The sequence below is a fragment of the Peromyscus eremicus genome, chromosome 5 (genome assembly GCF_949786415.1).
Source record: "Peromyscus eremicus chromosome 5, PerEre_H2_v1, whole genome shotgun sequence".
Taxonomy (NCBI): domain Eukaryota; kingdom Metazoa; phylum Chordata; class Mammalia; order Rodentia; family Cricetidae; genus Peromyscus; species Peromyscus eremicus.
In genome coordinates this window covers 103,927,205-103,939,548 of record NC_081420.1, presented here as the reverse complement: position 1 = coordinate 103,939,548, position 12,344 = coordinate 103,927,205, and the positions used below count along the sequence as shown (strand labels likewise).

General features: G+C 44.4%; 1 pseudogene; it reads left to right on the top strand.

Moving 5' to 3' along the window:
- The first annotated feature begins 830 nt into the window (after positions 1-830).
- Positions 831-11,776, top strand: LOC131911111 (acylcarnitine hydrolase-like; annotated as a pseudogene).
- Positions 11,777-12,344: the final 568 nt, after the last annotated feature.

Sequence of the window (12,344 nt, the reverse complement as noted above, 5' to 3'; positions counted from 1 at the left end):
TAATGAAATTGGAAGGAGAATAGTTGGTATCTGTAGGGGTCTTGGGAATGATGAGGGTAGAAATGTATATGACACATTTTATTCATATATAAAACTACAAAAGAATAAAAATGTCCCACAGTTCTGGGAATACAGCTTAGTGGTAGAGCACTTATCTGGCATGTGTAAGACACTAGATCCAATTCTCTGTCCCCTCTCTAGAAGCTTTGGGGTAATTGTCTACACTGGTGCTGGTTGGCTGTCAAATTTCCATGTCCATCTGTTACCAGCCACTGAGTTTTCTCATATCTGCAAACGACTTATAACACTTCTGAAAAGCCTCAGCCATGCTCCATCAGTTCAAGCCGGTAGCTAATTCAGTTCTGAGACAGATGTCTGTGACTCAACTCCTTGGAAGACTAAAGCAGGACAGTTTGGTCAGCTCAAGAGCTAAAAGGCTACCTATTCTATATATGTACACTGTATCTCAATAAAATAGATGCTATATACATGTGTGAACATACATGTATTATAACATTTTTGTCTTATAAGCAGTAGAATTATGTTTATGCATTGTTCTTCCTTATCCTAATGACATCCTCAGACCTCAAGGAAGGTACTTCTGTGAGGCCTCTGACCTCAGTGGCTGTTTGTTGTATATTCTACTCTGCTGTTTATCTCCCAGCAGGGAAAGCAGTATGAGATCTACAGCTGTGGTGACTCCATTCTGGGAGATGGCCTGAGGGCCTAGGGCCAGCACTATTTAATAATGACCTGTTTCTGCTGGAGCTCCAGACCTCTACACATTGCCCTGTTGTCAGTACCAGTGGTGGACCCACAGCTCATTAGGCATGACCTTTGTGCTTGCAGCCTGCTGGCTGAGACACAATGGTGAAGGGTATAGGTTCATCATTCTCCATTTGTTCTGCCATTTTTCTTTCCAGTTTCATGAGTCCATCTTTTACAAGCATCTTCCCATAAGACTTACCTTTTTTTCTTAGTTGTTCCAGAGCTATTGTGGGCTCTGCAGACTCCTTTTTCACTGCCATGTCACTCTCTGGAGCCTCCATGTCTGTTCAGACTACTCTGAACTCCAAGGTGGGTGAAGGCAGCCATTGACATCTTTTCATGATCTTTCTTTTTTATTTATCCTTCTCTCATATATTATATCTTTACTGCAATTCCCCTGCCTCCTCTCCTCCAATTACTTCCATTCTTACTTTATTTTCATCCCTAGTTTTTTTTCACCTTTTAAACAAAGACCCTTCAACTGTCTTTATTTGTAGATGCCAAATTGTGTTGTCTGCACTTGTTTTTCTAAAACATTTTATCTCTGTCACCAAGCAACAAGATCCTTCTTCCTATAGACTTGAGGTGGCCATAGCATGTTGCTGGTTGCCAGCACATTTCAGCAGACAAACATGACACTTCACCAAGAGTGTTAGCAGGACACTTTTTAGATTTCAGGATTGGTCTTATTTCTGTAGTGCTTTATAACCAAAAAAATAAGTATACACACTCCTATTCGCTCATTTACCTCCATGGCTTAGTAAATTGGAATAAAAATATGATACATGTAACCTTACCCACTTCAAGCATGAGAATATTTGTTATTTCCTGACTAGAAATCATTTCTCTATGCCAATTATCATTAACCATTGGCCTGAACCCCACTCCCTTGTAACCAACTAACTGATTTCTGGAGTTGAAGTTTGAAAATGGAATATAATTCAGGAACATCAGAGTCTTGTCTACCCCGTCACAGAGAATGTTTTGTTACTGAGCAGGATGTCCTTGAGATTTTAATGGAACTTTCCTTTGATTGTGAGCATATTACTTAAGGTTTCTATTGCTGCAATTGAACACCATGACCAAAAAGCAAGTTGGAGTGTAAAGGGTTTATTTGGCTTACACTTCCATATTGCTGTTCTTCATGGAAGACAGTCAGGATAGGAACTCAAACAGGGCAGGAACCTAGAGGCAGGACCTGATGCAAAGGTCATGGAGGGGTGCTGCTTACTGGCTTGTTCATCACGGCTTGCTCGGCTTGCTTTCTGATAGAACCCAGTAACACCCGTCTAGGGTGATACCACCCAACAATGGGCTGGACCCTCCCTCATCAATCATTAATTAAGAAGATGCCTTACAGCTGGATATTATGTTGGCATTTTCTCAGTGGAGGTTCCTTCTTTCAGATAACTCTAGCTTGTGTCAAACTGACATAAGACTGTACAGCACAGTGAGTGAGCACACCACCTTGTACCCACACACCTTTTGATGCACTTTTGGGTGACTTCAGGTTTGGGCTATACTAATCAAGCTGTCATGCTCATGTTCAAACAAGACTTTGAGCTGGGCATGGTGGCACAAGCCTTTAATCCCAGCACTCAGAAGGTAGAGGCAGGTGGATCTGTGTGTTTTGGCTAGCTTGGTCTGTGTAGTGAGTTCCTAGACAGCCAGGACCATGTAGAGAGACCCTGTCTCAAAACAAAATTCAAGCAAATAAATAAAACCCATGATTTTGTGTGATCACTTTCACTCATTTCTTTAGGCTAAAGTTCTGAAAGCAGAATTGTTGAGTCATAGAACAATTGTGTTTAACTTTCAGAGACAATGCAAAGTTGCCTTCCGCATCACCATGTAATCATTTTCCATCCCCTCTAGCCATGTGTAGCTGTATCAGATACTCGATGTCTTTGCCAACACTTTTGCTTATGAGTCTTAAATCTGATTCCATCAAATGGGTGTGTAGTGGTATCATTTCAGATACTTCCCTGAGCTATACTCTCTAGACACACACACACACACACACACACACACACACACACACACACACTTTCACAATTTCCTCAAATACAGAAATTACTAGTGAGACTCTACAATCCACATTTTTTATAGTCTTTCCATCATCAGCACAGAGCCTCTGAATGACAGTGAAGTAAGTCTTTCTGAAATTGAACCTCATGACAGTACCTTTGGGAAATCAGAATGGGCTAGGTGTGAGCTTTTGATTTTGTTCTCTCAGATGTAGTCTGCCAAAGTTCACCATGTTTCTGACACTCCTGCTCAAGGGCCTGCATTCCAACCTTAATTTAGGCCGTGAGAGCTCAGACTGTCCTGAGTATTAGAGCCAGCAGGCCCCAGTGTATGAGGGCAAGCTGATAGAAGCTGGCCACCAGGATAGCTAGAGTAAAGAGGTCAGGGGACTATGCTATGGTGGCAGAGTTGCAGTGTGTATCAGTGAACTGTCAAGGCACAACAGGGAAGGGCACATGAAACCCTAAGATCAGTGTAATGGATGAGGGACTCTGAACCTGGACTCAGGAACCTATAAGTCCTGAAAACAGGGAGGTGTTTTCAGGGTGGTGGGCATGTGAATGCAGTTCCTCTTTACCCAGGTCACATTTTCTCAAATTCTATTCCATTCTCCATCTGAGTATTAATCTACTCAGAAAAGCCCCCAGCTTCTCCAGTTATAGCTTTCTGCTCCCTCCTCTTTACCCAAATACTTTCATTAGTTGTCTGCCTGCTTTTTAAGCCAGAAAATGCTGACACCAGATTGGGAGAGAGAGCTTCAGAGTCCCTGCTGTGCCTCCCAAGGGGACTAAAGGAAGAGCAGGAATGGGAGGCAGCTTTGCCTCACTTGCTGCTCATTGGTTCCCACCATGCAGCCCAGCCAGTAGAGTTCAAGGACCTTGGCCTGTCCTACCCCATTGCTCCTACTCTGCCTCCTCTCCTTTGGTTCCAAGTTGCTGCCTGGGCAAGGTTCATATATTTGTGACATTAACACATTAACACGAGGTCAACACAGACTCAGGACTGGGAGCTAATCATGTCTTCAGACAGACTTCCTGGATGGCTGAATTCTCTGACCTGTGGGCTTCTGCTTCTCTTCTCTGTGCATGATGAGACTACCTAGGGAGGAATGGGGGACTCATGTCCAAGCTGCCAAAACTTGATAAGAGTTATTGACTGAGATTGCAGGGGTAAAAGTACCAGGGAGGAAGGAGCCGGAGGAGATGGCAGTGTGGGAAATGTGAGTCTCCTAATTCCCTACAAAAGCCCAGAGTCTTGCCCCTCTACCAAACAAGGAGTCTGGGAGGCCAGAAAACTCCAATACTGAGAAGCTACCCCAGTATGATGGGCTCTCAGTTGCTTTGGATCTAAAGGTCAAGGGACAGAGGAGCAGAGGGGACATTTTCTCTCTGTGTTGCTGAAACTGTAGCTGCTACTGACTTGGATAATAACAGCACAACTTCATGCTGCTGAGGAGTCCTCATGTGTCACTGTCAGAATAGAGAAGTGCCATGGCACTCCATAAAGGCCCTGAACAAGGTACTGGCTGTCACTAAGGTATGCAGACAGTCCCAGGCCTACAACCTACAGTTGTACCTACAAATCTGGGTTCCCTTCTCCATGTTCCTTATCTGGGGCTTGGTTTCTGGGGCAACTAGCATGTGCTTTGGGAGAGTCAACAATTTTCAGGTCCTTATCAGAGCTGAGTCAGAGGACACTGTGCTCAGGGTGTGTGTGCAGCCCTAGGTGTCCCTTACCACAAATCCTCCTACTGTGAACTCTGGTGACCTCTAGACAGGCATCCTCACTAAGCAGACTGCACTCAGCTCAGCCTGAGACTCTTCCTTGTTGTTGCTAGGGTTCTGGGAGGTCACCAGCACTTTCTAGACAGGAGGTTCTACCAGATTCACTCATAGCTGTTATTTTAATGTTGTTTGTTTGAATGCTTGGGTTCAGAAACACTGACAACAATAAGAGGAAAAAGATTCATGTCCCATCCCCTCTATATCTCCCAGACCTGGCTCATCCACAGGGACAGCAAATGACAGAGTCTGACATATAGTACCCAGCATTACTCAAGAAGAGAAGTGTGATCTGGGTGTAGTCATATACAACTGAAAATGTAGCACTGAGGCAATAGGATTTCCAACTGCAAACCAATCTCGACTACCTAGCAAGACCTTGTGTCAAGAAAATAAAGAACAAACTAGCAAACAAACAAACAAAGGAAAGCAGAAAATGAAATTTCTTCAGCTGTGTTTGATTTTACCTGTTGGTCATAAACTCTGTCCCCGTTCTGGGTTATGGTTTACAGCCTATGGTGGGAAGGACAGTTTCATATGAACTTTACAGAGAGCTTTTCTGTGAGGATGAAACCTCGTGCATGTAGCTAGGCCAAATGGAATAATTTTATGTGTGAAAATATGATCCCTATACTGGCTCACATAGAGTTGATGGAAAGGAGACTGTGCCATCAACACATATGTGGCCCAGTGCAGGGACTTCATAGGGCTGAACAATGTTCTTGAGTCCCATGGTTCTTAAATGAGTCTGGTCAATGGACTAGACCTGGAGGTACCTCAGTGAAGACTGTAACAGGCAGGAAATACGTAAATCCTGTGTTTTCAGTCCAGGGTCTTTTGATGAGGCTGAGAAGAGGGTAGAAAGGACAGAGCAAAAGTGGCTGATTGAGCAGATTAACCCAGCTGTCACCTCTTTATTTACAGGCCGGGACTCATCCAGCCCCATCAGGAACAAACACACACTGGACAGGTGCAGGGTAACCTTGTGCACTTGGAGGATATCAACACAGGAGTCCACACCTTCCTGGGAATTCCCTTTGCCAAGCCACCTGTAGGACCTCTGCCGTTTGCTCCTCTGAGCCCCCTGAACCATGGAGTGGTGTTTGGGACAGAACTTCCCATCCTGCTATGTAAGCTCTTCTGGGATCCAGTAGACTTCAGGCCCGGGAGTGGGCTAGTGTTGTGAGTGATGTCTTGGCTCCGGTGATTCCAACTTCTCAATCCCACATCCAGTTCCCCTTCTTCATGGAGTAGGGGGAGTCCCACTTACATTTTCCCAAGGGCCCGCTGAGAATCTGAATGGAACCAGTGCTAGGCTCAAGGTTCAGTGCTTGGCACACACAAGGAGCTAATCTTGAGGACTGCAGATGGGAACACAGGCAAATTTGTCTTGAGAATCAGGTTATGTCATGTGTCTCTGGCACTAGGGGAAATGTCTCTGGGAGGAGATCAGGTTCCATCACTTAACCAGAAGAACTCCTGAGTTTTATAGCAGAGACTGAAGAATCCTAAATAGTGAAGCAGTGGTCCCCAAAGGACTGTACCCTCCACAGTCACTGTGCCAACCCATATGAGCAGATGTCGTTTGACAGGAACCAGTCCATGTGCTGACCATGAGAGGCCTGTGGGAGAGATGAGGAACCCTGAAAATGGAGACTTTAGATGAATGAGATCCTACTACCTTGTGGGAAACTAATTCATACCCATTTATGCAATAGCACTGTAGGGGGAACTAACCTGTTTCAAGCTTTCATAAAGACAGAAATAAGTGGTAAATATGTCAAAACGTATGGTCAAAGGCTGTCATGGAGACTCCCAGAGCTCTTAACTTCCTGAAATCCTACTAAGTAGGACCTATGATCATCCAAATCTCTATTGGAGGTTTGGACTCCATCCCAGCTTCCCCAGAGACCAAGGCTTTTATCTGTGGATAAGGGACTCTCATTTATTTATTTATTTATTTATTTATTTATTTATTTATTTATTTATTTATTTATTGTGTATTTGGGTGTTTTGCTGCTTGTATGCCTGAGATCCATTTGCATTAAGTGCCCCCAGATCCCCTAAGACTGGAGTTACAGGGGTTGTGAGCTATTATGTGGGTGCTGGGGATCTAATTCAGGACCTCTGGTAGATCAGTCAGTGCTCTTAACCACTGAGCTACCACTGCAGCCCCAAGAGGGACTTTAAAAAGTGAACTTATATTCCCACCAGACAGTTTTCTAGGAGCAAATCTACCCAGTTTTATGGCTTTAATTACTGCTCAGTTCTTGGGATAGTTAATTGTTTACCATTGTCAACAGTTGTCTACAGAGCATCACTTAAATGAGTGCATTAGCTGAGACCCTGTTCAAAAGCTCCCCTCCTCTTTTTTCTGTGTCTGGAGACAGCCTATACCTCAGCATCTACTCATCTGCTCATGCCTCTGAGAGCTCCAACCTGCCTGTGAGTGTCAGGCCACAGCAAACAAGGGGTGGAAGGACATTTCTTCTGAAGGAATATAAAAAGGCTAAAATCAGTCTGGGCTTTGCTTCGGTATAGACCCTGATACTATGTCCAAGAATGCCTTCTTGCCCACCATAGGCAGTTAACTCATGGGCTTAGGGACAGAAATCCGGAGGCACCAAGAAGTCAAGTCTGTAATTAATGAATTCAGGGCTTGTGCCCAGAAAGCCCACTCAGATTTCCAATGATGAGCTTTGTATCATCTAAGTCATAAAAATTGAGGTATCTGTTTGGCCAGTAAGAATGGAGGGCACTTATTTTATTTCCATGTGCAAAGGACTCATGTCTTTCCTTCTTTGAGGGTCTCCTGGAGTATTGGAGACAGAATTTGCTACATGAGGCAGACTAATGGTTGAGAGACTTTTCTTCCTGATGGAACTTGGATGCTTCACTGGGATCTGCCTTCAAAGACAAAGTATGAATATTATAGACAACAGGTGGCACTCGGGATGTGTAAGAGGAGTGATCTCTTATTTTATTTTTACCACGCTTGTTTAGGCAAGAATCAGTAGTCCTTTGTTTCATGTCCTGTCTGTCCATTTTGTCAGCAGTTGATTCGAGGATACTTTGTTGTCCAGTGGCTAACTTTTGCCACAATGAAAGCTAACTCCATACGCAGTTTCTTCAATGCCCATATTTTCTCTGAAGTAGATTGGTACTGCCAGGAGCCGACATGTCTCATAGTCATAACAAAAAAGAAAAATTTTCTAAGTTATTAAAACATTTTAAATGCCATATTCTGTAGTTCTCTGAAGGGTTTGAAGATGACCTGTCTATCTAAAATATATCTGCTCAATTTTTAAAACATATCTAATATGACTACAAGTTCTATTGTAATGTCTAACTACTATGAATCCATGGCAGTGGACTGGTTCTTGGCATGGCTTCTCTGTATGATAGATCAAAGCAAGCACCCATTGAGGACATCATGGTGGTCACTATCCAGTACCATCTGGGTGTCCTGGGTTACATCACGTGAGCCCAGGGCTGGGCAGGGAAATGGAAGCTGGGCAGAAACAGGACAGCCCAATGATTTCTATCACTGCCACTTCTCAGTACTGGAAATGAGCATGCCAGAGGCAACTGGGGCTACCTGGAACAAGTAGCAGCCCTACAATGGATCCAACAGAACATCACCCACTTTGGAGGCAACCATGACTGGGTCACTATTTTGGTGAGTCAGCAGGAGGCACGAGTGTATCTTCACTTGCTGTGTACCCCATGTCACAAGGACTCTTCCATGGTGCCATTATACAAAGTGGAGTGGCCACAATGCCTGGTCTCTTCTCCCAGTCTGAGGTGGTTTATGCAGTGAGTTTCATCTATTCTCCCCATCCTGGTCCTCTACTCCAGCCCTCACTCTCAGAACTTCTGGTTCTGTCTACTCTGTGAATGCAATAAACATCATAGAATTACCTAAGAATTTCTTTTTCCTTCTTCCTTGCTGAAGAATTCAAGGATCAGACTGCATACACCTCTGCCTCACTTAAGCTGAGTATTTTCTCTCCCCCAAACAGTTGTACCTAGTAGCTCCCATTGTGTTCATAAGCATTGCAGCAGGTGCATTAGCTCCCCTGTCTATCTCATATCAACACTGGGGAAGTGGTAACAATTGCATTCCTGCTGCAATCCACACACTTTACCCACTGTGATTTGTGGGGCATCCACACTAACTAGGAATATTAGGAAAACTTCTCTCCCTGCCTGGAAGGATGAACAGGCTCCTGTTTGTGCTCTGTATAGATGGTGGCCACCCTCTCTGGATATGATCAAATGAACTCAGAGGCCCTGTTGGGCTGCCTTTGAGGCAAGGGTGAAGGGGAGATACTGGCTATTACCAAGGTTTGATTGCATCGTATTAGTGTCTACGAAGGGGTCCAACAGGGAGTGAAACAGTCTTTGAATTTAATTTGTACCCTATTGTGCATGTTGAACCAGATTTAGAAAAGTCAAATAAAAAGTTTATTTCATTTTGTTTAAAAAATTCCTTTCTACTCGGGGACAATGTAATGGATATACATGGCTTAATGCCCTTGTAGCCATCAATGCAAAATGGATACAAGTTCAACTAAACTAGGGATGTGTATGGGCATCATGGGATTATTTGACATCAGAAAATATCTGGGCCCTGAATTTGATCCTTCACCTTGAATGCCCCTCAGGTTTTCAAGCTCACCCCTGCTGTGGTGGATGGGGAGTTCTTTCCAAGGCACTCTGAGGAGCTGTTGGTCTCTGCAGATTTTAGTCTGTCCCCAGAATCATAGGTATCACCAATGATGAGTATAGCTGGGATATCCCAATGGTGAGTCCCAGATACAACTCCTTGATCAAGTGATTGGATGGGAGAGGGTGCTCAGAGCTCCACAGCCCCAAATGTATCCTATTTGAAAATCAACTTGAACTTTTCCATCCACCTCTCAGTACTTGTGCAACATTGATACTGGGGAAAAATGGACAGAGAGACCATTCAGGCTGTTCTACAGAGCACACTAGCACAACTGGTAAGACTCTTTATATTGTGGGTCAATGACAGTGAGCTTCTAGTTATCTGCCATTGCCAAGAGCCACTTGAATAAAGAATGGGGAATACTTCTGTTTGGGGATGGGGTCACTCTCAAGCTTGTCCCTTTTTCAATTACCTTCTCTCATCTCAGACCCCTCTCTACTCACATGAGGATATTGATTCCTGGTGCTGAAGTTTTACTAATACATCTTTTCTGGATCCCTCCGAACTAGATGATGTCTCCTGATTTTGCTGACATTCTGGTAGAGAAGTATTTGGGAGACACTGAAGACCCTGAGGTTTTCCAACACAGTTCAAGGAGATGATGGAAGACTTCATGTTTGCGGCCCCTGCCTTGCAAGTAGCACATGCTCAACGTGAATACATCTATAAATATGACTCTGGGTTGGGCCTCTGGCCAGAGGTAGAACCCTTGCTTCATGTGCATAATGCCACATGATTAATTTCCAGTAGTGTCACAAAGAAAAAGAGGCCTGATTCCAAGCAGATGTCTCAGAGTTGTGGGTCCAAGGACAGTCCTCTGGTGTACAGGTCCCCATCTATGTCTTCATTTGTTCTTTGGTCCCAGGCTTCTGAGGACTCTTATCTCAGTACATCCTCATGTTTAGTGTAAGAGCATGATACCTTTTCCAGGCATAAATGAAAAAGTGAGGTAATGATGCCCTAGAACTTCTTCAAATGACTCAAGGTCATGATTTTACCAAGGTCTTTCCAAAGGCTCATGCTTCAGCCTTGGAGTCCACACTCCCCTAAACTCCCAGCCATTGTGACAACTTTAGGGCATGATATCTTAGATAAAAGATGATGCAGGACTGGTTCAGCTAAGAGTCTACTATGTCACGAGATGTCTACACTTCCAGGTTGCCTTGCCCCATCTACTCCTATGAGTTCTTGCACCCACCCAGCTTCTTCAAAGATATCAGGCCACCCCACATGAAAGCCAACCATGGTAATGATATTTTCTTTGTCTTTGGATCCTCCTTTTTGGGTAGCAAATATGAGTCTTCCCTTTTTTCCATTAGTAGGATGGGAACCCAGATGAGTACTGAGGGATGACTGAGCTCACTGTCCAAGTGAGGAAACAGGTTCTTGGATAACCTATCATAGCCATCTTGTAGCTCAAAGTGGTGTACTAGGACTGTAATCTGAATCCTTTCCAGTTCAAACTGTTCTTTCTGTCCCTGTCTCCACTCTGATGGGTGTCTCTGGCCTGGCATTAGAGAGGGCCAATTAAAGCTATGATGTTGCCTTAAATGACTATGCCAGAGCAAAGAAAGGGCCTCTGGACTAAGAATAATCTGGGGGTGGAGGTAATGGGTTCAGTTAGAGGCTGGGACAAGTAAGGGGAGGGTTAGGAATTGAAGAACCTGGATGTAGGCAGGTGGGGAACTTGTGCACTGCAGTTAGGCTGTAGCTGGGATTGTGGATGTCACAGCTGCATGGGGTGGCTTGGACCTGGACTTTTGTCTTCTTTATTGCTACAGTTGACTTCACTGAAGAGGAGGAGCTTTTGAGCAGGAGGATAATGAAGTACTGGGCCAATACTGCAAGACATGGGTGAGAAGATCCAACCCCTGATTTTCTCAGGACCTCCTCCTGTTTGTGGTAGCCTCAGAAACATGTATAGATCCTTTATCCCATGATAGGATATTCCTCAGAGGCAGGTTCCTCTCACACAGTGTCCCGTGTATCAGTCAATAGTCATCTCCCTGTGACCTGGGTTGTGTGCAGCCAAACTGCTATAGTTTTATGTACATGAGCCTACTATAGAGAGAAATGGAAAAGCATCACAGATGGCCTTCCCACTTATGGATTGACAGTACTGAGAGTTTCGTTTTTTACTCTCTCGTGAGACCATCCTTCTGTGTCCTTAAATTCTGGCCTGCTTCATGCACCACATTGACCCAAACTGCAGGATCAGGTATGGGCACAGCATAACTCACAGTGATCCTCACCGCATCTGCTGTGAGGGTGTGTCCTCAGGAACCCCAACAGTATAGATATGCCCCATTGGCCTGTGTTTACCCAGGATGAGCAGTACCTGCAGCTGGACATCCAGACTACTGTGGGCTATGCTCTGAAAGATGACAGTATGCAGTTCTGGACCAAGATTTTGCCCCAGAAGATCCAGCAGCTGAAGGATGTTGAGAACAAGCACACAGAGCTGTAGCATGTTATGCACCATAGTGGAGTGTCCTGAGTAGAAGTGGAGTCAACCTGAGGTGCCCCCACACTCAAAAGAGAGGGGTGACTCCATCCTTCATGTGTCCATGCATCCCTTCTTCATGTATCTGTTCAGTTCACACTTAAGTGTGTCACTGGTACCCTGTTTGTCTGGGTCCTGTCTTGTTTCACATATTCAATAAATTCCCCCATGACAGCGTGTTTGTGTGAGCCCTAGTGGATGCCAACATTGCTTTGTATCCTAGTGGACCTGCATCTCTTCCTCTCTTCTTTGCCTCATCCTCTCCCAACCCTCTTTCTCCTCTTTCGCAAATCCTAAATTTCTGCAAATGAAACAAAAGCTTTGGGTGATTTTGAACACATCAGGTGTGTGTGTGGGTATTAAAATCCTGTGTATATCTCTCAGCAAGTCCCTATCCATTATCTATGAGTTGATTATAACCTGATTAGTAACAGCACTGGTGTCTTAGTATATTCAAGATGCCATGAGGAAACCATAATAAGCTGCAAGCTGAGTGTTGTGACAGATGCGTGGCCAAACTACTAGCAAGACT